Consider the following 26856-nt stretch of genomic DNA (forward strand, 5'->3'; position numbering starts at 1 on the left):
TCACTGGAATTAAAACTCTGAATACATATTAGCAGAATCATCACAGAATTTCCTTGACCTCTGAGAATACTTTTCCAATCAAATAGAGCAAGCTATGAGGTGGTAGGCCAGTTCTTTCTTCCATGAATCCCTCTTTCACTAATAAACTGAAGAAAGCCTTCATGTTTTTGACAAATGAATAGCACTATCTACTGTAATTATCATGCAGTAAAATTAATTTTTTCTTATTGTACAGTTTATGAATTTTAAAATACATATTATTTTGTGTAAGCACCAATACAATTAGGACAAAATAGTCTCTTCACCTGAAAAATCTTCCTTGTACTATCCAGCTATAGTTACACCCACCACCCACTCATATCCCCAATAATGATCCATTCTCCAACTCTACAGCTTCGTCTTTTAAGAATGTCATATAAATGGAATCAGAGTTTGCAACCCTTTTAGACTGGCTTCTGACACTCAACAGAATACCTTTAAGATTCACCTAAGTCAAGGCACCTGGGTTTCTCAGTCAGTTAAGTGTCTATTATTTGGCTTAGGTCATAATCCCAGAGTCCTGGGATTGAGTCCTGTACTCAGCTCCCTCTGCCTCCTACTCCCCCTGGCTGTACTTCACCGCTCTCTTTCGGTCTCTCTCTCTCTGACAAATAAATGAATAAAATCTTAAACAAAAAGATTCACCTAAGTCACTGAATATGTCAATAATTCATTACTTTTTATTGCTGAGTGGTATTCCTTTGCATGGATGTACCAGTTTGTGTATCCACGTACTCACTGAAGGACATTTTGGGTTTTTCCAGTTTCTAGCTGTTATAAATAAAAATTTGACAAACATTCATGCACAGGTTTTTGTGTGAATATAAACTTTCATGCCCAGGAGTAGTGGGACTGCTGGGTGACACAGTAAATATGTTTAAATTCTTAAGAAACTTCTAAGCCATTTCTGAGTTGCTGTATGGTTCTGCACTCTAGTTGTCAGTGAGACTGGCCTTTCCCATATGCCCCTTTACAGCCTGACTGCAAATTTGAAGAGAGCAGATCTTGTTCCCAGTTTAGGACCTCAGTCCCTGTTTCCAAAGAGCTCAGTGAAGACCTTATTCCAAAAAATTGTGTTTCTCTGTTCTAACCTGTCTGGGGTTACCTGAGTGACTGACACAAAATGCATGTGTTTGTTTTGCCTAGCTTGGAATTCACACAGTGTAGAAAAGTAATGGGCATTGCTCAAAACCACTGGGAGACAGACAATCCACAATCACCCTGGAACAAAATATTATAGTTGACAAACATAAATGAATAGTGAAGGCACAAAAAAAGCCCACAATAGGATGCATTCTCAGTAAAGACCTAAGAGGACCCAAAGCTTTCAACTCTATATGATCTCTAGGCTCAGAAAAAGTAGTAAGTGAAGGTTAAGACAGAGTTGTAAATCATCAGGCTAAGCACTGAAGGAGTACCCAAAAAAGGAGCCAAAATGCAAAGATGAAAGATAACAAGGTTTTTTTAATTTTGACTTTGAGAATTTTTTACTCTCCTGCTTTGAATTCTTCCTTCTTTCTCTGTCACCCTCCCTTCTTCTTCCCCTCCTTCCCTTCTCTCTTACTCTCACTCTCCTTCTCTCCTCCTTTTGTCTCTTTTGTTTGTTTATTTTTGGCATTTAAGGAAATCCCTGCCTAAAACACAGCTAAAGTAACACAAACTTCTCAGACTAAACATGATGAGCAAAAAGACTTTACAAAAATAGTCTTAAAAAACTACTTAAAAAGCAAACACCTATAGCCTACAAGCAAGTAACAAAACAAACCCTAAGGAGAGTGAAGAATATGATTTCCAGTATTGCCACATTAAAATATTCAAAATGTCTATTTTTCAACAAAAACTTAGGGTCATGCAAAGAAAGTATCATCCAGTCACAGAAAAAGAAAAATTAATAACAGAAATGATCCCTGATGAAGCTCAAGCTTGAACTTTGTCTATTGACAGCCTTTAAAACAACTGTCTTTGATATATTCAAAGAACTCAAAAAAACCATAGGCAAAGAATATTTAACCAAGTACAGAAGATGGGTAAAGAAGGAATATAAAAAGCAAACAAACAAAGAAATTCTCCAGTTAAAGTATGACAAATGAAAAATTCACTGAAACTCCTGAGTATACATCCACAATCACTGAAAGCAGGATCGCAAAGAGATATATACACACCCACATTCACTGCAGTCTTAGTTATAAAAGTCAAGAGGTGGAAACAATCCAAATGTCCATCAAAAGATGAATGGGTAAATGTGGTATATACATATAATGCAATATTATTCTCCTTTAAAAAGAAGGAAAGCTTATGACATACAACAACACAGATGAACCTTGAGGATACTTTGCTAAGTGATATAGGCCAGTCACAAAATGACAATACTGCATGATTCCACATATATGCAGTATCTAGAATAGTCAAACTCATAGACACAGAAAGTAAAATAGTGGTTATCGGGGACTGGGAGGAGAGGGAAAAGGAGAGCTTGTTGTTCATTGAATACAGAGGTTCAATTATGCAAGATAAAAAAGTTCTAAAGATCTGTTCTACAACAACATGAATATAGTTAATGCTACTGAACTATACTTTAAAATAGCTGAAATGGTAAATTTTATGTAATTTTTTACCACAATTAAAAATTAAGAAAGAGGGGCGCCTGGGTGGCTCAGTGGGTTAAGCCACTGCCTTCGGCTCAGGTCATGATCTCAGGTTCCTGGGATCGAGTCCCACATCGGGCTCTCTGCTCAGCAGGGAGCCTGCTTCCCTCTCTCTCTCTCTCTCTGCCTCTCTGTCTACTTGTGATCTCTCTCTGTCAAATAAATAAAAATAAAATCTTTAAAAAAAAATTAAGAAAGAAAGAACAATTAAGAGTTAACACTTAAGAATTAAGAAATGATATAGTTGTAAACCCACATTTTTGCATACCTACTTGATGCCAGTATTGTGATAAGCATTTCAAATACGTTATCTTGATTTGGTCCTCATGAAAAAAAAAAAAAAAATCACAAGAATTTCAATAGCAGATTTGAACAGAGAGAAGAAGGAATCAACAAATCTGAAGATTTGTCCATTGCAATTATTCAGGCTACATAGAAGAAAGAAAAACAATAAAATAAAATTTATTTTATAAACAAAAGGACTGACGAGAACCACGATTAGATACCACTTCATACCAGTCAGAATGGCTAAAATTAACATGTCAGAAAACAACAGATGTTGGCTAGGATGCAGAGAAACGGGAACCTTCTTACACTTAGGTGGGAATGCAAACTGGTGTAGCCACTCTAGAAAACAGTATGAAGGTTCCTCAAAAACTTAAAAACAGAACTGCCCTACAACCCAGCAAATGCACTAACAGGTATTTATCCAAAGGATACAAACACAGTGATTTGAAGGAGCACATGTGCCCCAATGTTTATAGCAACAATGTCCACAACAGTCAAAATATGTAAAGAGCCCAGACTGACAGATGAATGGATAAAGATGATGTGGTAAATATATATTATATATATATATATCCATATATATATACACATATTATAATATGAATATTATTTTATATATATATTACTCATCCATCGAAAAGAATGAAGTCTTGCCATTTGCAATGATGGAGATGGAACTAGAGGTTATTATGCTAAGCAAAATAAGTCAGAGAAAGAAAAATACTGTATGATGTAACTTACATGTGGAACTTAAGAAACAAAACAGATAAAGGGGAAGAGAAGGAAAAATAAAATGAGATAAAAACAGACAGGGAGGCAAACCATAAGAGACTCTTAACATAGGAAACAAACTGAGGGTTGCTGGAGGAGAGGTAGGTAGAAGGATGCAGTAACTGGGTGATGGGCATTAAGGAGGGTACTGGATGGAATAAGCAATGGGTGTTATATGCAACTGATAATGAATCACTAAATTCCACCCCTGAAATAATACCCTATATGTTAACTTAACTGAATTAAAATAAAAAAAATTTGTTAAAAGCCTGAGAGATTTCTGAAGATACTGTCAAGGCACTCCAACATATGCATGATCAAGAACTTCAGAAGAAGAATGAAAAACAGGCAGAAAGAATTCTGAAAAAATAATAGCCAAAAATTTCTCAAATTTGAAAAAAGACAAGGATTTACACAATGAAGAAACAAACTGAATTACAAGAAGGATAAATGCAGACAGCATACCAATTTGAATTATATTCAAATTGTCAAAAGCCAAAGAAAAGATGTAAAGCACCAAGAGAAAAGCAAGGCACTGTATGCTAGGGATCCAGAGTAAGATGAAAAGCCAAGTTCTCATCACAAAGCATGAAGGCCAGAAGCCTATGGGATGACATGTTTAAATTAAAGCGCTAAAAGAACACTCAACCAAGAATTCTCTATCCAGGAAAACTACCCTTCAAAAATAAAGGAGAAATTAAGAGATTACCAAATAAAAACAAAACCAAAAAACTGAGAGTGTAACTAGTAAACTTGCTTTATAAAAAATTCTAAGAGGAGTCATTCAGACACAAATACATAAAACAAGAATTATATGTTAATGTGTGCACAATGTATTAAGATGTAATTCATGACAATAACATGAAAAAAAGGAAAAAATTGTATATAAACAGAGTTTTTGTATACTACTGAAGCTAAGTTTGTATCAATCCAAACTACATTGTTGTAAATTCAGGATTTTCATTGTAATTCCTAGGTAACCAAAAAAATATTTTAGACATAAACATTTGAAAAATTAGACAAGAATCAAAATGGTATATTGCAAAAAATCAATTAAACTCAAAAAAGCTGCAAGAGAAGAAATAAGAAAAAGTATAAGACATGCTGAAAAAATAGCAAAATGAGATAATGAAATCATTCTTTATCAAATCATATCCTTATCTGTGACTACTATAAATGGAAATAGGTTAAATATCACAAATGGCAGAGTGGTTTAAAAAAAAAAATCAAACTATATAGTAACCTTAGACTCACATTGCATCCAAAGACACGTATAAGTTAAAAGTAAACATGCAAATAGTAACCAGGAGATAGCTGGGTGGCCACACTAGTAGCAGACAAAATAAGTCAAAAATTATTATAAGAAATAACAAAGGATATTATATATTGATAATAGGTGAACTAACCAAGAAGATATAACAATTATAGACATGTGCATACCAATCAACAGAGCAAAATACATGAAGCAAAGACTGACAAATTTGAAGGAAGAAATAAAGAGAGGTCTACAATAATACCTGGAAATGTCAATACTATGCTTTCAACAATGAACAGATTATCTGGATAGAAGATTGTTATGGAAATAGAAAACTTGAACAATACTATAAACCAATTGGACCTGGAAGATAAGTATACATATAGGTATAAATGCAGCTACATGATATTTAAGTATATACAACACATACTATAGATTTATATTTATAAATATTATATTACATAAATATATAATTGCATAATATATATTATATTAACATAAATATATGATCACATTTATATTATACATTACGTGTTATATATAAAAATACAAACATATATGTACACATATACACACAAAATAAAAAAATTTACCCCACAAAAGCAGCACACACGTTCCCCTTATGTGCATGGGGCATATTCTCCAAGATATAACATGATATTCACAAAATAATCCTCAACAACAAACTGAAATCACAAGAAAATCTTCTTGGTCCAAATGTAATGAAATTACAAATCATAACAGAAAAGACCTAGAAAATTCACATATATGGAAACTGAACAATGCATTTTTTAAGAACTTTGCACTAGTTTTATATTTTTAATAAAAATATGGAATGCTTCACAAATTTGAATGTCATCCTTGCCTAGGAGCTATGTTAATCTTCCCCAAATTGTTTCAATTTTAGTATATGTGCTGCTGAAGCTAGAACTGAACAACATATTCTTAATCAACTGATCAAAGAAAAACCACAGGAAAAATCAGAAAATACTTAGAGAAAAATCAGAGCAAAAATACAACATACCAGAACTTATAAAATGAAGCAAAAACTGTACTCAGAGTGAAATTTTTTGCAGCAAATGCCTACCTTAAAAAGAGAAGAAAAATCTAAAACTCAATAATCTAACTACAGCTTATGGAACCAGAAAAATAACAGAAAACTAAACCTCAAAGTTAGCAGAGGAAAAAAAAAAAAATAGAGATTGTGCAGAAAAAAAAAATACAATAGAAAACAGCAAAACAGAGAAAAACTAATGAAACCAAAAGCTGGTGACATATTTATCACAAATATGACAAACCATTAACTATATTGACAAAGAAAAAAAGAAAGACAAAACTATAAAAATAACTAAAATCAGAAGCAAAAATGGGGACATTACTACCAACGTTACTAAAACAAAGAGGATTTTAAGAGAGTATTGTGAAAAATCTGAGCAACAGTACACAAATTAGACAATTAAGATGAATGGACAAATTTGTAAATGCATAGAAATTACCAAAATGACTCAAAGAAAAAAACAGAAAATCTGGACAAACTTAAAACAAGAGACACAATCAGTAATCCACAAACTGCCTCCCCCCACCAAAAAAAAAAACAAAAAAAAAAATCCTCTACCATATCAGATGGCTTAACCGGAGAATTCTACCAAAAATTTAAAGAATTAACATCATTCATTTCCAAACTCTTCAAAAAAATACAACACTTCCTAACTCATTCTATGAACCCAAAATTACTCTGATACAAATGCCAAACACTACAAGAAAATAAAACTACAAACCAGTATCCTTTTGATATGGATATAAAGATATAATATACTAATAAACTCAACCAATCAGCATAATAAAAAGATTATACAACTGGGAGTTATCCCAGGAATACAAAGATAATTCCACATGTAAAAATCAACGTAATATACTGCATTTATAGAAGGAAAGAAAATAACCACATCACCTCAATTAATACAGAAATAGCATTCAACAAAATTTATCATCTTTTCATAACAAAAATATTCAAAAAAGTAGAAATATAGTGGAACTTTCTCAACATGATAAAGGACCTTTATAAAAAACCGACACCTAACACTCACTAGAAAAAGACTGAAAGTTTATTTCCCTAAAATCAGAAGCAAAACAAGGATGTACACTTTCACCATTGCTATTCAACAATGTACTAGAGGTTCTAGCCAGACAATTAAACAAGAAAATTAAATAAGGAAGTATTTGAATTGGTAAAGAAGTAAATTATCTTTTTTCACAGATAACATGATTTTACTTTTTCAATACTGTTTTGATATTTGGGGCACCACAGGATGATACATATATATCATATATATATGTATCATCCCAAAGAATCCACAAAAGAACTACTAGAGCTAATAATAAACTCAGAAAAGTAGAGGGGTTAAAATATAAACACTGAAAAATCAGTTACTTTTTTTCTATACACCAAAAGGAACCATAAAAAAATTTAAGAAAAACAATTCCATTAACAATGGCATCCAAAAAAAAAAAAAAAACCAAAAAAGTCTAGAATAAATTTAACCAAGGAGATGAAACACTTATATGCTGAAAAGTACAAAATATTGCTGAAAGAAACTAAAAAAGACCTAGATAAATGAAAAGACACTTTGTGTTCATAAACTATAAGAATTAATGTTGTTAAAATGTCTACTAATCAAAGTAATCTATATTTTCAATGAAACCTTTCAAAATTTGAATGGCCTTTGTTGTAGAAATGAAAAAACTGATTCTAAAATTCAAATGAAAGTGTGAGGCACCTCAAATACCAAGAGCACTGAAAAAGTACAACATACTTGGAAGACTCATACTTCTTGGTTTCAAAATGTATCTTTGTGATGAAGTAATCAATTAGCAATAATCGCACCTCGGATAAACCTAATTGGCTATGATACTGCCACTGCGCAAAGTTTGTGATGAAGTAATCAAAAACATGTGATTACATATTACCACAGTATTCAAAACAGTACACTACTGACAAAATGACAGACATACAGATCCACAGAACAGAACTGAGAGAACCGAAATAAATGTATACATCTCTGGCCAACTGATTTTTGACAAGGGTGCCGATATCACTCAAGAAAGGAAAGAGTCATCTCAATAAATGGTGCTTAAAGAGGTAAATAGCCACATGCAAAAGAATGAAGTTGGACCATTACTTCACACCATAATAACCTATACAAAAATTAATTAAATGGATCAACCTAAATATAATAACTAAAATCATTAAAATTTAGAAGAAAACATAGAGGTAAATCTTTGTAACTTTGGATTTTGCAATGAATTCTTAAGATACGACATCAAGAGCATAAGCAATAAAAGAAAATATAAATTGGACTTCAAAATTAAAATTGGATTTCATCAAAATTGTACATCTTAGGGAGCAGAAAGACAACATATAGAATGGAAGAGAATATTTGCAAATCATGTATGTGATAAGTGTCTAGTATCAAGAATATATAAAAACACAAGCAACCAATTTTTTTAAAAAAATGGACCAAGAACTTAAATCGACATTTCTCTGAAAAAAGATAAATAGCCAGCAAGTAAATGAAAAGATGCTCAACATTACTATTCACTTGGGAAATGTAAATCAAAACCATAATAAAATGCCACTTAACATCTAGTAGGAGGGCTTTAATTAAAAAAATGTTTTAAAGTAAAAAAAGTTAAAGGAAAAAAGTAGAAAACAACTACTATCAAGGATAGAAAAACTATAAACCTTATATATTGCTGATGGTTTATAAAAATCATTTTTGTAATTCGGCTGCTTTAAAAAGTTTGGCAGTTCCTCAAAAAATTAAACGGAATTACTATAAAGTACATGCCCGTCAAAAATTTAAAATAGGTATGTAAACAGAAACATGTACATGCATGTTCATATCAGCATTATTCATAACAGCCAAAGGACAGAAACAACCCATACACTCAGTCTTCAATAGCGCCCTTTAAGGTTGTGGGACCAGCCTGGCTTCCCCTGGTACACTCAATCTTCAATACTGCTGCATTAACACCTCTGCTTTGACCTCATCAATGTTCAATATATTCATCCCATTTCTAATAAACATCCAGCCCTGAAAGGACAAGTCCCTAGGCTCTCTTGCCTTCTTTCCCTCCCTTCTTGTAAATGATTCTTTTTTTTTAATTTTTAATTTTTTATAAACATATATTTTTATCCCCAGGGGTACAGGTCTGTGAATCGCCAGGTTTACACACTTCACAGCACTCACCATAGCACATACCCTCTTCAATGTCCATAATTTTTTTTTTTTAAGATCCTTAATACCTAAAGGGAAATGGAGACAGCAAACATGACAAAGTGTCTTGAATAGTTGCTCGATTTTACAGCATGGTTACATGGGAAAGACATGTAAAGGGGGCCCCCTTAATCACAGCAGTTACCATGATCTGGGTAAGGGGTATATTCAGTAGATGACTATCCCAATCACCATAAAGCCAGTCCAGCATGGCTTGCTATAAGGTGTACAGCACTTAATCCAGTGTTTTCCACTAGGCGTTTATACAGGAAAGACTGTCTCTCTTTTCAGATAAACAAACTTGATAGCAGCTTTTATCCACTCCACCAGGCTACTTGCTCCCTTGGGAATAACCCACTGTGTATAGCCATTTATGACTTTTACATAGTTATATATATATTCTCTTCTACTCTACAGCACTCAAAACCAAAGATACTGCCCCTATATTAATCACTCTCACAATCCATTTCAGAAAAAATTCTTCAAGAAGCTGATGATGAACAGATCCACAAAAAGAAACAAGTCCTTGGCACTATAACCAGTGGTTTCAGAAGTTTCTTGGCTTTGCCCTCCCTCCAACTGGACTACATTTCTTGCAACCAGAGATCATAGCAATACTGTCTGTTGTCCTAGAATAATTTTTCACATTGCAGGTGGCTTCAAGACTACTGGTTGTAGTTCAAACTGACTGAAATCTAAGCTTGGTTCAGCTTGAGAATCAGCTCTACAACTCTACATTACTTTCATTTTAGCTATTACACATAATAATAATCAAGGAATTATTTATTTACATGATTTCTTATATATATATCCAGTCAGCCATCTCATTGGGAGTTGAATCTATCATCACAACTAAATTCCATTCCACAACTTTTGCCTTTAGTAATGGATTACAGGACAGCTGCAGTTTCATATCATGAGTGAATATATAGCCATCTAAGAATAAAAAATTCTACACTCCTTTGCCCTTCATCCTTTCTCTTCTCAAACCACATGTTTCAGTGAGTCAGGGTTGATAAAACAGATTTCACTTTTTATGACACAAACTCCAAGAACTTTTCATGCTAACTATGCAGAGTTAAAACAAACTTCATAAGTTAAAAAACACAATCTTCCAAAAACTGACCTCAATTCAGACACCACTAGCTAAAACTCAAGGGTTCCCAGGCCCTAAACTTCTGATCAAGTGGCTACAAATCTAGAGGTTCCCAGTACTCCCTCAGGTTCAGTAATTCAGTAGAAAAACTCACAGAACTCAGGAAGGCCATATAGTTTGAAATTACAGTTATATTACAACAAAACGTGTTATCAATCAAGCCCAGGCAAAAGAAGACACACACAAGGCAAGGTCTGAGATGATCCCAAACAAAACTTCCGTATTCTCTGTGGAGCCAAAAGAAGTCACTATATAATATAGCAATGAGTAACAATATGCATAGAGTATTGTTAACCAGGGATGCTCATCTGTGATTCAGTATCCAAAGTTTTTAACTGGAGTTTCATTACATAGGCATGATTGATCAAATTACCGGCCATATGCTGAACTCGATCTCCAGCCCACTTCCTCTGCTCCCTAGAGGTGAGACTAATTTTACATGGCTCAATGCCCCAACCCTATAATCACAGGTGTGGTTTTTCTTGCGTACTTTACCCTCATCCTGAGGTACCTCATTAGCATTAACTATTAAGGCCATCATGAACAAAAGCACTCCTGTCAGTTGAGAAATTCCAAAGATGTAGAGGTTTCCAAGCACAAACTAGATACAAAAGCCACCTGAATTCTTTGTTATACAACATAAGACTTACTAAAAGACAAAACAACACAATAAGACGGCATGTTATTGGTGGAAGAATAAACTCATAGGGGTGCGTGGGTGGCTCAGTCATTAAGTGTCTGCCTTCGGCTCAGGTCATGATCCCAGAATCCTGGGATAGGGCCCCGTGTCAGGCTTCCTGTTTAGTGGAAAGCCTGCTTCTCCCTCTCGCTCTGCTGCTCCCCTTGCTTGTGCTGTCTCTGTCAAATAAATAAATAAAAACTTAAAAAAAAAAAGAATAAACAGATCAATGGAACAAAACAAGGCTCAGAAGTAGACCCACACAACTACACTCAACTGACATGACAAAGAGGAAGGAGAGAGAGTTCAATGTAGAAAGGACAGTCTTTTCACAGTGCTGCAACTCTTAGACAAAATTATATGCAAAAAAAAAAACACAAATGCAAGTATTAAACAGAAATTAACTCAAAATGGATCATAGACTAAAATGTGAAGTACAAGACTATAAAACTTTTTTTTAAAGATTTTATTTATTTATTTGACACAGAGAGAGAGAAGGAGAGAGCATGGCAGGGGGTGGGGGCAGCAGACAGAGGGAAAGGGAGAAGCAAGCTTCCTGGCTGAGCAGGGTCCATATACACTATGAAGTATGATGCCTCCATCAGAAAGGATGAATACCCAACTTTTGTAGCAACATGGGTGGGACTGGAAGAGATTTTGCTGAGTGAAATAAGTCAAGCAGAGAGAGTCAATTATCATATGGTTTCACTTATTTGTGGAGCATAACAAATAACATGGAGGACATAGGGAGATGGAGAGGAGAAGGGAGTTGAGGGAAATTGGAAAGGGAGGTGAACCATGAGAGATTATAGACTCTGAAAAACAATCTAAGGGTTTTGAAGGGGCAGGGGGTGGGAGGTTGGGGGAGCCAGGTGATGGGTATTAAGGAGGGCACGTATTGCATGGAGCACTGGGTGTGGTGCAAAAACAATGAATTCTGTTACTCTGAAAAGAAATTAAAAAAAAAAAAAAACAATAGAGATAGAAATTATGAAGAAGACCCAAAGGGAATTTCTCAAGTTGCAAAGTACAGTAACAGTAATTAAAATTTAAAAATTTTACTAAGGCAAAGATGGTAGTATAGTAGGAAGCCCCCTGGTTTGCTTTGTCCCTCAAACATAGCCAGATAACTATCAAATCATAATGAATACTGAAGAAAGCAACCTGAGGATTGATAGAACAAACTGCACAACTAAAGGGACAGAAGAGGCCACTTCAAGGAAGATAGGAAGTATGGAGACTTGTTATGGAGGAGAAACAGAGTGTGGGTGCTATGGAGGAAAGGGAACCCTGGTTGTGGAGAAAGGTGAGAGAGAGTGAGTGGAGTACACAGGGATGAGCACAAAGAGAAGAGTTCCCCAAAGCCATTGGCTCAGAGAAGGAGAGGGGGTGAATCTCCTATATTTGCAACCAGTGGGTCTCAGAAACTGGAGTTTCAAAGGTCCCCAGACTTGGCTGTGATAGAGACCTGGGGACACTGCCCTACTCCTGAGCAGAAGCAGGCAAATGATCCCAGGCAGGCTGCATAAACTGAGGACTACCTAAGGGGCACAGGGAAAGACAGTTCGTACTTTTTGGAGCACATCTGTGAGAGGTGGCATTGCCTCTCCACAGACAAAGGAGCCAGAGGGTACCATTTCCCTCTCCTGCCCCTCGGCATAAACCAAATTCAGTAAACAACACAGAACCGATACTGGCTATGTAACCTGCTTACACCAAGTCTGCCCCACTGTGCTCCACTGGTATGGCTTTTCTCAGGCAAGCTGGCTACAAGTGTAATGGACCCCTCCCCCAGAAGACCAGCACAAACCCTGCATGCACCACACCTACGGACCATAAAACTTGCAAAGCTTCAATTCTAGTGCAAAGAGAATCAGGTCTCTTTTAGTAAGCAGACAAAAACACACCTAGTTAACACTCACTACACTGTGGTCAAGATCCACAGAGGCAAGGAAAAATTCTGCAGAATTTCTCCTTGACTTAGACCTTTTAAAAATTTCCTTTAGCCTATACAGATTTCAGATGAGTATTTTAGCCACATTGATTATAATGGCAGGTAGCAGATTTCAGTTAACATGTATGCTTGTTGAGAGTTTAGCTGAACTAGTCCATCATACTGCTGCCTCGGCATACATTTTTGGCCAAGCTGCCTGCAAGGGTCTTAAACTGACACTAATCCCTTGTACAAGCACAAGCCCTAGGTAAGAGTCCATGGTCACAAGCAAATGTAAGTTCCTTGCCTCCCAACACCTTCCCCTTGTGTAGCCCTTAGGAAAAACCCCTGTGAAGCTTCCCAAAACCCTTGCTCTTTATGGTCTGACTGGACAATCCACCTTAGCCCAGGAACCCCAGAGCACTCCACCCACAGACCCTAATAAATGCATGTGCCCCAGTTCCTCCCTCTTTCAGCATGTACCCTGCCTTGACCTTCCTGTGTGGTACATCAAGGCAAGGGGTATACTTCCTCCAGGGCCGGTGAGTAGTAAATTTCTTTTATCTTTGTTTCTCTTGTGGTCTTTTGGCTCACCATCCAGCACCCTGGGGGCTCTACTTAAAAATGTTGATTTAACCAAATCATAACAATGTTTAATAAATTGAAATGTCAAATGCATTGGTGATTTAGTGTAGTACTCTTGTAGGATGATGGGAAAATGACCGTATTTAATGGCTCCAATCCTTCAGTAGTCTGAATTTCCTTCTTTGAGATTCAATTTTCTGTCCTTAAAACCAGTCAAGTTACAGTGCATCAGTGACTGCCCATTTTAGCTGAGCATCAGACTTATTGCACATTACGTCAAATGGAGCTTAATATGCTGTTTTCTAAGCCTAAAGTGAATGTTCACCCTCTCTTTTTCTTGGCCAATTGGTTAACTTTGTATTCATTCTTTGAAACTCAACTCAGACATCACTTCCTCTTCAAAACCTTCCACACACACACACACACACACATAACCTCCCCTTCTGCATTATTGAGACCCCATGCATACTAATCATAGCATGCATATCACTTATAAAATTACAGTATGATCATTTATTTATAATCTATCTGCCAATCATACTAGACTTTGTATTCATTAAGGACAAAGACAGCCTTATCCATATCAGTATCTTTAGCACTCAACAGTATGTCTGCAACATAGTAGAAGCTCCACACATAATTACTAAATTAAACTTCAGATTGTAATAAGCAAACTACAAGACATACAGTGAAGAAAATATTGCATTTAAACTGTCACCACAACTAGATTTGATAAATTTAAACTTGTTTTCAAATATAAAATTTACATTAATAGTCAAAAAAGAACCTACAATAATAACTGTATGCAAATGGAAGATTTACTAGTTCGGCAAAAAAATATATACATTAAAAAGTTTCCTCATCTCATTTTGTCCCCTTATCTTAAAAACAAAAACAAAAACAAAAACTGAGTTGGATTAAAACCTTCTATGTGTTCAAGTTCTGTATTCTATATCACAGCATAGCTGAAAGTATCAGTATCAGTTTGAAATTTTCATTTACCTATATTAAGACGGTCTCAACTTTCTGTAAGTTGTCCCTCCACTATGACATCCATGCTAATGTCACATTTTTAGTTACTTGTACCTTGCTATTATGACACGTGGTACCTTAGAAACTTACTCTGTAAATAGGTTATGTCACAATATGAATGGAAAAATATTGAATAGTATTAAACCATACCTTTGAGTTTTTCTATTTATCTCAAATTAAGTGGCATGTCATCACAGCACACATTTCAGCAAGTATATATTGACCCCTTACTTACTGCCAAAAGCCTAAGAGTAATGAGAGAAATCATGAAACATCAAGTCTATTCCAGTATATTCTACATAATAGGAGATTGAAAGCAACCAGACATACCAGCATAAGATGACAACAACCCACAAAGAACCGTCAAAGGAGTTTAGATTTGACATTACAAGTAATTGGAAAACCAATAGAAAAATAACAAGTCAAACCAACAATTTAGGATGATTTTGGCAGAATGAATAGAACCAACAATATTAGAACTTCTAAAGTCAGGAGTAACACTTTTCTCCCCCGCAGTTAACAAATAATTCAGTTTTGCCAACTGTACCCACTAAACCTGTTTTCAAAATCACCCACCCCTCTAGATCTCCACTTTGCCACCACTTTAGCCCAAGCCACTACTAACCTTCCTCAGGGACAGTAGCTTCCAGCATCTTGTCTAGCTTCCTTCTAATTCAATTTTCATACAAAGCATTTTTTAAATGAAAATCAAATTATGTCCCTTTCAAGCTTAAAACTCTCCATCAGTTCCCCAATCAGTTTTTAGGACAAAGATCCAAATCCTTTGAGCTCTGTAAGAATTCTATACTTAAAACCTCCTCTCTTGCCTCTCCTCCCTTCTGTGTCAGTACTCAATCTATAGTAAGTAGCCTTCTCATAGTTCCTCAAATATTCCATAATCCCTTCCTGCCTCAAGGCCTTATCATATGCTGTTTACTAAAACAGGTAACATCCTTGCAACTACAAATACCCTTTTAACCCTAAGGCAACTTAGCCTAAATATCATTTCCAAAAAATGCCTTACCTGACACCCACACTAGACCAGGTTTTCTAATAACATACTTTCATACTTTTTAGTTCTCCTCTGTAGAACTTTCCCCACTTATTCAGTGAAGATAGTTACTAAGTTAGCTAAATATTTCAACTACAGCTGCCTCATTAGGACACAAGCACCACTAAAATGAAAGCTATAGCTGCCTAATCAATGTATCCTCAACACCTTGCACATAACAGTCACTTAAATATGTTGAATGGATTGACAGATAACTTCCGCTGAAGGCCAGATAAAGAATGGTGCTAGAAATAACAACAAAAGAGCTTACACAGATTTATACTGAGTTTGAAAAATTAATTTCTGAATCTTTAAATTATCTGTAGTGTTCTAATGCAGGAGTCAATGAACTTTTTTAAAAGACCAAATAGTAGGGGCACTTGGGTGGCTTAGTCAAGTAAGCACCTGACTCTTGATTTCAACTCTGGTCATGATCTCAGGGTCCTGGGAATAAGCCCCATATTGGGCTCCACCCCTCCTGGCGTGGAGTCTCCTTGTCCTCCCCCCCTAATAAATAAATAAATAAATTTTTTTTAAAAAGACCAAATAGTAAATATTTTAGGCTTGTGGGCAATATGGTCTCTGATACAACTATTCAATCCTTCCATAGCAGCATGAAAGCAGCCACAGACTATACATAAATGAAAAGGCATGGTCATACTACAATAAAACTTTATTTACAAAAACAGCTTGGCAGCCTGCAGCTACAGCTTTGCTGGCCCCTATTAATATATCCCAAAGAAAAAAGAGGCAGAAATTAAACAAATGTAAAAAATAAAACTGCTATTTCATTATAAACTCATAAAGAAACTTTTATTGAGATGCAATTCAAACTTTGCCCCAAACTTCGAACTCAAAATGGGTTAACATGTATTAATTAAAAGCACACATGGAATCTTCCCTTAATGGTCAGAATTAAGTATATCTCCTCTCTTAATCTGGATCATAAGTTTCTGTTGAGGCAGCAACTGTCTCTTTATTCATATGTATTTCTTAGTAACTAGAGTACAGAGCATACAGTGGAAATTTAAAACACATGCTGAACAAATGAATGATCCACAGATTAGCCTTCCCCTTTTCATTCTTCTAGTCTACTATAGTTTGGTGCAGAGACAAAATGAGAAGCAATTAATCTGTATGTTTTGATTTTCAAAAAAGGTATTCTCCAGTAAGACTGAAAAGGAACAATTTTACAAAAGGCAGACATTTAATAACATAGAGAAAACAGAATACAACAGTAAACATCACCTTCTTTACCTTAAAGAAGAAACCCAGTATAAATTTATGGTGCCACATCGTACAGTAGAGACAATAAGCAAACTGGGAGACAGTTTATTCCAAATTTTAATTCCTCTGTGTCTCTTAAGTGAAAATGTGACTTAACTTTTCTACACTTCAGTATCCTTATCTATAAAATGAATGAGTAAGAGTAAATGACCTCTATGTCAATTCTATAGTGCCTGATTTTTCTATATATAAAAGACTCTACATAGCACATTGCCAAGTGGATGAATGGAAACAAATGAAAAATCTCATAAAACTGAATAGTGAAGGGTGGGAAAGGGTAATATACAATCTCCACTGAGATAGGTATGACCAATAGACCTAAAATGGAAATTCGGAGTAAATGTATAAATTTCCAAAGTATATATAGGTCCAATGTCCAAGAAAACAAAAGCTGGGAGTTACAAAGTAATGCCATCCTCCTTTAATTTAAAATTATAGTTCATAGCAAAGCAAACCTAGCATGCTGAACAGATACATCTCAACAGAAACACAACAGAAATGGACGATGATTAAAATAATCAAAGCAGTGAAAACAGTCCACAGGGACAAGACAAAAATGAACATACAACGAAAAATGCTTTTACCTCAGTAAGAAGAAATCCAGATCTGTAGCTATTTTAGGCCGCTATTGATGTAAGGCAATCAGTAGTATCAAACAGATACACTTATCATGTGCACTGTTAGTAAACAAAGACATTATACTTTGTAATCAACACTGCTAATTAGTGTTACACTTTAATACTGGACACTATTTTCTTTTTTTTTTTTAAGATTTTATTTATTCATTTGACAGACAGAGATCACAACTAGGCAGAGAGGCAGGCAGAGAGAGAGGAGGAAGCAGGCTCCCTGCTGAGCAGACAGCCTGATGCGGGACTCCATCCCAGGACCCTGGGATCATGACCTGAGCCCAAGGCAGAGACTTTAACCCACTGAGCCACCCAGGCGCCCCTGGACACTATTTTCAAGTCAGTGTCTATAAATAATTTTTCTTAAAAATTGAATTAAAAATACCTAAATTTTAACAGACCAATGATTCCATCATCCCTTTAGTTGTTTTTCTTAGAAATCAGTCATCTTTAAAGTCCATGCCAATTTATAGAAAATACACACACATACACACAAGCTGCTGTAAGTTATTTCCAGTTATTGGAAGATATCAAATTTAAGAGTAAAAATATTCAAATATATCCAGATAATAAAACCTATGATTAGCTACAGCGATGACAAAGCTTTGTGAAGGCCACTTCAATAACTATGTCATCAGTTTAGAATAACTTAAATTGAAAAAAATGAGTTTGGCTAAACTGTGTTTAAAATTTACTATTTTAGGGGCACCTGGGTAGCTCAGTGGGTTAAGCCACTGCCTTCGGCTCAGGTCATGATCTCAGGGTCCTGGGATCGAGCCCCCGCATCGGGCTCTCTGCTCAGCGGGGAGCCTGCTTCCTCCTTTCTCTCTGCCTGCCTCTCTGCCTGCTTGTGATCTCTCTCTGTCAAATAAATAAATAAAATCTTTAAAAAAAAATTACTATTTTATTTTTAGTACTAGAGCTAAATTTGTCAACCTCAAAAGAATTTCTTTAAACGAATAATCGTATTATTAAAAAAAACTCTACGTCTCTAGTTATACTAGCAGAACAATGGTCACCTCAAAGATGTCCATACCTTAATCACTGGAACCTGTGAATATGTTAGGTTACATGGCAAGGAAGAATTAAGGCTACAAATGAATTAAGATTGCTAATGAGATGGGATGCCTGGGTGGCTCAGTGGGTTAAAACCTCTGCCTTAGGCTCAGGTCATGATCCCAGGGTCCTGGGATCCAGCCCAACATCGGGCTCTCTGCTCAGCAGGGAGCCTGCTTCCTCCTCTCTCTCTCTGCCTGCCTCTCTGCCTACTTGTGATGTCTGTCCAATAAATAAATCTTTAAAAAAAAAAAAAGATTGCTAATGAGGAGACCACAAAATAGGGCAGTATACTGGATTATCTAGCTGGCTAGAAAGCCAAAGAAAAAGAGGTTCTCCTCTAGAACTTTCAAAAGGAAAGCCTTACCCACACTTTTTTTTTTTTTTTTTTTAAAGTCTAGTGAGGGCCTGGGTCCTAAAACAGTAAGATAAGTTTGTGTTGTTTTAAGCTATTAAGATTTTTGGTCATTTGTCACAGCAATAAGAAAAATTAATATACCTATAGATTTATAATTGTGTATTTAATTAAAGTCTGAATCTGATTACAAAAACAATAAAAATCAGAATGCCTAGAATCCTTAATGAGGATTACGTAATAACAATTACGTAGTTTTTTATTGCTACAAACACACAACAAAGATAGTATTACATTGCTATGTTTTTTCCAAATAAATACTATTTTTTCTCTTTCAAGTCGTTTTGTAATAGATGCCTCTTAAATCTTTATGGTTGAGCCAATCCCAGGTTCTCATAAATCCTTCCAACATAAGACACTGTGCACTATCCTCATTAATCATAATTAATTTCACTGACCATTATGATAAGCTAATTCACATCCTAAAAATCACATCAAACTTTGAATTTAACCAGTGTTTGAAAAATGAAACTTTTTAGCTGTCTGGACACTTCTAGACCTAAGTTTCCATATTAACCACATGAAATATAAATCACATAAATACATAAATCACATAAAATGCAGATTCTATAAAATTTACTACATATAGAAGCATTTTTCATGATTTTTATGAATTTTTTATCATTTGCTTTGGCAATAAAACAGATATATGTACAAGTCTGGGAATGTTTATACTGTACCTATATTATTAAGATTAAGATGTCCAAGAGCATCTTCATAAATATTCTTTCAAATTGGCAGGTAGGATTGTGGGTGGAGGAGTGAGGCATGAGGAGTCAGAAACTGAGCAAGCTAAGGAAGACATACATACAGAGGGGCAGTGTACATAGGAAATTAGAACTCAAGTAATATGATAAGAACTTCCATGCCCAGGTTGGTCTAGTTTTTCAGGGCTTGAGCACATCGGGGTAATGATGAGGGTGAAGAGGGAGCATCTGAGGCAGGAGGTTGGTACAAGATATGAGAATTTAAGTAGAATGTATGTGGGGGATGGCCTGATATGGTAAGTCAGAGCCCAAACAGGATAGAGACATTATCCATGCATGCTGGTAACCCACTGTAGGGATTTCAGAGCCCAAACAGGATGAGAAAGACATAAATGGGAAAGAGGAAGTGGTGGTAAAGAACAGATATCAGTTAAATAGAGGGAAATATATCAAGATATATCAAGAAAGGACAACAGAAGCAAGGTTTATCACCATCAGAGAAGGGAGGTTACAAATACAAGAAGGAGAAAACTAGAATGAATCCTGAGGCATTGGATTGGAATTGGAGGTAATAGTATGAACCCACTGTTTTCAATATATATAGATAAGATAGAAACAAGTATTGATGTAAATGTATATGTATATAAATAAACACACACACACACTTATATTCCCTAGTTCAGTCCACTGACGATGCCTGGGAGCAGCAACTTTTCAACAACAGTGTGTACACCTAGCCTCCAGAATTTGGCGCAAAAGTAGCATTTTCCATTAAAAAGAACCAGGGCTCTTGGAGGAATGGCTTTCTTTCCCTTTAATACATTTATGTATTTGTGAACAGTAAGTACTATTGTTTATATGTATTTTTACAATTTATATAAGTGATACATAATGTTCCGCAACTTTTTTTTTAATTTCTTTTTTTTTTTAAGATTTTATTTATTTGCCAGACAGAGATCACAAGTAGGCAGAGAGGCAGGCAGAGAGAGAGGAAGGGAAGCAGGCTTCCCGCTGAGCAGAGAGCCCGATGCGGGGCTCAATACCAGGACCCTGAGATCATGACCTGAGCCGAAGGCAGAGGCTTTAACCCACTGAGCCATCCAGGCGCCCTAGTTTTATATTTTTGTGGTACATGTGTACTACAAGTGTAAGTTCATTCATTCTTACTGCTGTATAATATATATAATATACCGTATAACATCACTTAAATATGTTATTTTTTTGTTTCCCCACGGATGGACATTTGAGTTATTATTATTCCAATAATAATAATGATGATGATGATGAGATAGTGCAGCAATGAACATTCTTACTCACGTCTTTGATCATATATGTTAGGGTTTCTTTAGGATATAAACCAAGAATAACATTACTGGATCAGAGCATACTGGATCTCCAACTTTACTAGATGCTGCCAAATATCTTCCAGAAGATGATTTAGCAATTTATTCTTCTCAGGAGTGAAGAAAGATTTCTATTGTTCATCATATTCACCCCACTTGCTATTATCTGACTAAAATTTTAGCCAGTCTAGTGAGTGTGAAATTGTACGTCTCAGTACACATTAGCAATTTATTATTTTATTATCTTCTATCTGTTGTATTGTTTTGCCTTCTCCTTATTGATAAGGAAAGTTTATTATGTGGTCTGACTTTAATTCTTGTTAAATGTGTCACAAATAAACTCTTAAGTGGCCTTTAAACGTGTTTATTATTATCTGTGTTTAGTTTTAAATGTTGATGTAATTAATTTTTTAAAGATTTTATTTAACTCTTAAAGAGAGAGCATGAGCAGGGAAAGGGGCAGAGGTAGAGGGAGAGGAAGAAGCAGGCTCCCCACTGAGCAGGGAGCCTGATGTGGGACTCGATCCCAAGACCCTGGGATCATGACCTTTGCTGAAGGCAGTGCTTAACTGACTAAGCCACCCAAATGCCCTTGATGTAATTAAACTTAGTAATTTTTTTCTTTATGGTTTTTAGTATGTGTTTGTATTTAAGACATCCTTTCCTATCCTAGGACCATACATAACATACAGGTATTTTGCATATTAAGAGCAGTATAGTACAGTGAGTAAGAGCCAGGGCTCTGGAGCAAGCTAAATTAAAAATCCCATTCTGTCATGTACTAGCTGTGTATCTTTGGATTCTCTATATTTATTTCTTTTCTTGTAAGATGGAGATAATTATAGTACCTACCTCTGGAGCTGGTATTAGGAAGGACATACCTTAATAGTATAACAGCCATGTGATACCGGTACTAAGTGTTTTGTGTATCATTTCTGACTATCTCATGGGGTTGCTATAAACATTAAATAAGGCCATACATATAAGATACTTAAAGCCAGGACTATACAAGAGCTCAGTACACATCACTACAATACCATAAAGATGTTAAAAGATAAGATAATCCGGGGGCACCTGGGTGGCTCAGTTGGTTAGGCATCTGCCTTCCGCTCAGGTTATAATCTCAGGGTCCTGGGATCCAGGCCCACATTAGACTCCCCGCTCAGCAGAAGGCCTGCTTCTCTCTCTCCTCCCTGCCCGTGCTCTCTATCACTACCTCTGTCTTTCTCTCAAATAAATAAAATATTTTTTAAAAAATAAAAGGTAACCCTGAATAACCTTTTTTTTTTTTTTTAAAGAGAGAGAGCATGTGTGTGCATGGGGTAGGGGGTAAGGGGCAGAGGGAAAGGAAGAGACAGAATCTTAAGCTGACTCCACACCCAGCACAAAGCCCAACACGGGCCTCGATATCATGACCCTGAAATCATAACCTGAGCTGAAATCAAAAGTCAGACACTTAACCAACTAAGCCACCCAGGCACCACCTGAACAACTTTCACCAACAAACAATACCTAGATGAAATGGACAAATTCTCAAAAAGCAACACACACACAAAAAAATACCTATGTATCTTAATGGGCATATCTACTTAAAACATTATATCTGTCATTAAAAACCTCTCACAAAGGAAACTCCAGATTCTAAAGTTTTCATTTGGTGAATTTTGTAGACATTTAAGAAAAAGGAACATCAATTGTCCAGAAATTCCTTGAAGGGGCAAAAAAACAGGGAATACTTCTCAGCTCATTTATGAAGCCAGCACAATCCTGATACCAAATGTGAAAAGAAAAGAAAAGAAAAGAGAAAAAAAGAAAAGAAAAGAGAGAACCATCCTATTCATGAACATAAATGCAACAAATCTAAATAAACTATTAGGATATCAAGCCCAACAACATTTAGAAGAATAACACATCACAACCAAGTGAATTTATTTCAAGAACAAAAGATGGTTTAACATTTGAAAATCAAGAAATACAATCTACCACACTAACAGATAACATATTAACAGGAAAAATTTTTTTGATGACTTTAATAAATGTAGAGAAAAATTAACATCTACTCACACACACACACACAAAGAATCAAGCAAATGAAACAGAAAGGAACTCACTTAATCTGATGAAAGATATCTATAACCACTCCCACCACACACACAAAGAAATATTAATGGTGGACTATTAAAACTTTGCTGAAATTATCTCACCATTTCAAGTCAACATTACGTTGGAGGTCCTAACACGTCCAATAAGAGAGAGAATGGGGAGATGGAGACTATGCAAATGGTATGACTTCATAGTATATGTAGAAATTCCAGGCAAATTATTAAAACTAATAAATGAATAAGGTCACTGGAAAAACAGCTCAAAACATAAAAATCAAATATATTTGTACATATAACAAAAACTAAGAAAATAAAATTTTAATAGTACCATTTGTAACAATGAAATCAATTACTTAAAAATAAAGCATATATGAGGACGCCTGGGTGGCTCAATGGGTTAAGCCTCTGCCTTCAGCTCAGGTCATGATCTCAGGGTTCTGGGATTGAGTCCCGCATTGGGCTCTCTGCTCAGCAGGGAGCCTGCTTCCTCCTCTCTCTCTCTCTCTCTCTCTGCTTGCCTCTCTGCCTACTTGTGATCTCTCTCTGTCAAATAAATAAAATCTTTAAAAAAAATAAAATAAATTAAAAAATAAAGCATATATGTACAAATTTTTATAGAATGCATTAGCAAGAAATATTTCTGAAGTCCCTAGTAAATGGAAGAATAGGGACGCCTGGGTGGCTCAGTGGGTTAAGTCTCTGCCTTCGGCTCAGGTCATGATCTCAGGGTCCTGGGATCGAGCCCCGCACAGGGCTCTCTGCTCAGCAAGGAGCCTGCTTCCCCCCCTCTCGCTGCCTACTTGTGATCTCTCTCTCTCGCTCTCTCTGTCAAATAAGTAAATAAATAAACAATCTTAAAAAAAAAAAAAGGAAGAATACACCATATTCATGAATTGAAAGATTCACTATTTTAAACATATTAATTCTTCCCAAACTTATTTACAAAGTTAATGCAATCTCATTCAAAATTCCTGAAGGTTCTTTGTAGAAATTGATAAGTTCATTCTAAAAATTAAAGAGATTGCAAAAAGTGAGCTAGGGGAAACTTGGAAAAGAAAAAGCTGTTAAGACTTAGATTACCAGATGTCAGTACTTAAAGCTACAGAAATACAAACAGCATAGCACTGACACAAGGATAAAAAAGGAGACCAATGAACTAAAAGAGGGTCAAGAAAAATATATTTTTTAAAGATTTTATTTATTTATTTGACAGAGAGATCACAAGTAGGCAGAGAGGCAGGCAGAGAGAGAGGAGGAAGCAGGCTCTCCACAGAGCAGAGAGCCCAATGCGGGGCTCGATCCCAGGACCCTGGGATCATGACCTGAGCCAAAGGCAGAGGCTTAACCCACTGAGCCACCCAGGCGCCCCAAGAAATATATTGATTTATGACAAAGGTAACTCTGCAGCAGAGTAGGGAACAAAAACTTTTCAAAAAAAAGAAAACAAAATAATCTTGACTTCTCCTCATAACATGCACAAAAATAATTTCCAGATGTCTCACAGATCTAAATGTAAAAGGCTAAAAAACAAAGCTCTTAGAAAAAACATTGAAAAATATCTTCAGGACTTCAGGGTAAACAAAAATTTTGCAGTTCAAAACGGTGCTAACAACAAAGGAAAAAATGTAAACTACACTATACTGAAATTGTTAATTTCAATTCAACAAAAGACACTATTAAGAGATTTTAAAAAGGAACCCATATATATTAATTATATACACATATATAAGTGTGTATGTATATGTGTAAAAAAAATTACATCCAAAATATATGAAGGAGTTTTTACAAACCAAAAAGAAAAAAATACATACAGTTTAATAAAAGACATGTCACAAAAGAGGATATGCTAAGGGTAAATAAACTTATGTGAAAGTGTTCAACAAACAGTTACTAAAAAACCCAAGACAAAAATCTCAGTGAAATACTATAACCCCACCAGAATAGCAAAAATGCAAAAAGACAGACAGCACCAAAAGGAAGTGGAATTTCTAGAATGCTCATTTTCTACCAGTGGGACTGTAAACTGGTACAACAACTTTGGAAAACTAAGAGCATCTGAAGCCATATACATAAATACCCAATAATTCAGTGGTGCCTCTCCTTCATATTTTACCAACAGAAATGCATAAATGTTTACCCAAAAATATGTAACAAAATCTTTCCAACAGTAGCAGTTGCTAGAAACAAGAAACAACCTGAATGTCTATCAATAGCAGGATAAAGTAAGTTGTACTACCTCCATAAAAAGAAATATTATAAAATAAGAAACAAACTATAAAAAGTATAAAACGTTGCATCAAAGAAGTCAGACATAAAATAGGCATGTTTATAATTCTACTTATACAAAGTATAGGCAAAACTATAGTGATATATATCAAAGCAGGTGCACCTCTGGGGGTGGGGTTGAGAGAATGACTGAAAAGCACAGGAAACATTCTGGGATGACAGAAATATTCTTTATCACAATGTGGTGTGACATTATATACAAATACTCAAAATTCTCTGTGCTGCATGACAAATATTTATGCATTTTATTTAATGTGAATTACACCTCAACAAAACACTATTTGTATTTAAACAACAACAACAACAACAAAAATCACCTAGATTCTAGATAATTGCTATGCAAAGTAGTCAGTCTACAAACTGCTGGGGTCCAAGACAAGATAAGGAGCTTCCACCACAATGCGTATCAACACACTGTTTTTTTTAAAAAGAAAGTTTTATTGTGAAAATAGTATCAACTAAACTAAAGAGTGGGTTGAACTAAACTGTTGTAATAACACAGTTGACTCACATTCTTAATGAAAGCTCCTTATCTTGAAGCTCTCCCCACCTGGGCTGGAAGGAGCACTGTTGTAGAAACAACCATGATGGTGGTTGGGGAACTGGAGGTGAGGCGGGTGCGGGGAGTGAGGGGATGGGACGGACATGGGCTTTGGTGAGAGGGATAGGGAGGCCAAGAAAAATGAGAATATGTTAAAGTTCTTTTTGGATTAAGTTTTAAATATTTATTTAAACTATTCTAGGCCAAAAAAAAAAAAAGGCAATTAAAAATAGTAAGATGGCAGAATGTTGTCCAAGTATATCAATAAATGCAAACATAAAAGGACTAAACTCACTGGTTAGAAGACAAAGAGAAATTATAACTTTAAAAAAGTTATAACCTATTTGCTATGTATCAAAAAGTTCATAGTAAAAAGTTGGAACATACAGAAATAAAATTGATAAAATATACTAATATCTGAAAAAAAGGCCTTAAGAGAAAAAGGGTAATGAGAAATAGAGATCACTAAATTATGACTTAAGTCCAATTTCAGCAAGAAAACAATTCTAAACAGGTACACACCTAACAAAATACCCTCAAAATACAAGAAGCAAAAAACTGGTAGAATTTCAGGGAAAAAAAAAAAAAAAAAAAAAGGTAAATCCTCTATCACAGTAGGAGATCTTAACACTTTTTTCAACATCTGCCATCAATTCTCCATCCTTTCTCAGACTGTTTTGCTCTTATATCAGAAGCTCTGAGATCTTAAGATCTAGGTGCATTCTGAACTCTTTTAAAGGAATCATTAAGTTATAGGGAACAGTGAACTGAAAAATGTC

At 35.4% G+C, this 26856-nt stretch overlaps 1 protein-coding gene, 1 non-coding gene and 1 pseudogene across 12 annotated transcripts in view; all 3 read right to left on the reverse strand.

Moving 5' to 3' along the window:
* The window catches only part of CCSER2 (coiled-coil serine rich protein 2), a 183470-nt gene that overhangs the window by 108456 nt on the left and 48158 nt on the right, over positions 1-26856 (reverse strand). Inside the window, exon 4 of one of the 11 annotated variants that reach the window (XR_004380412.1) lies at positions 2953-3007. The exons of 8 other annotated variants lie outside the window; for them this stretch is intronic. The gene's annotated coding sequence lies outside the window, so the exon portion shown is untranslated. Of the gene's footprint in view, positions 1-2952; positions 3008-5276; positions 5281-14630; positions 14685-26856 lie in introns of those variants that run through there. 2 more of the 11 variants (XM_032838524.1, XM_032838532.1) reach the window with 2 other exon arrangements.
* Positions 5823-5929, reverse strand: LOC116858696. Its single transcript, XR_004380991.1, has one exon. It is a non-coding gene; the product is annotated as a U6 spliceosomal RNA (small nuclear RNA).
* Positions 7732-7927, reverse strand: LOC116858582 (annotated as a pseudogene).

Source organism: Lontra canadensis, unplaced genomic scaffold (assembly GCF_010015895.1).
Source record: "Lontra canadensis isolate GAN:19392208 unplaced genomic scaffold, GSC_riverotter_1.0 scaffold3, whole genome shotgun sequence".
NCBI classification, from domain to species: Eukaryota; Metazoa; Chordata; class Mammalia; order Carnivora; family Mustelidae; genus Lontra; species Lontra canadensis.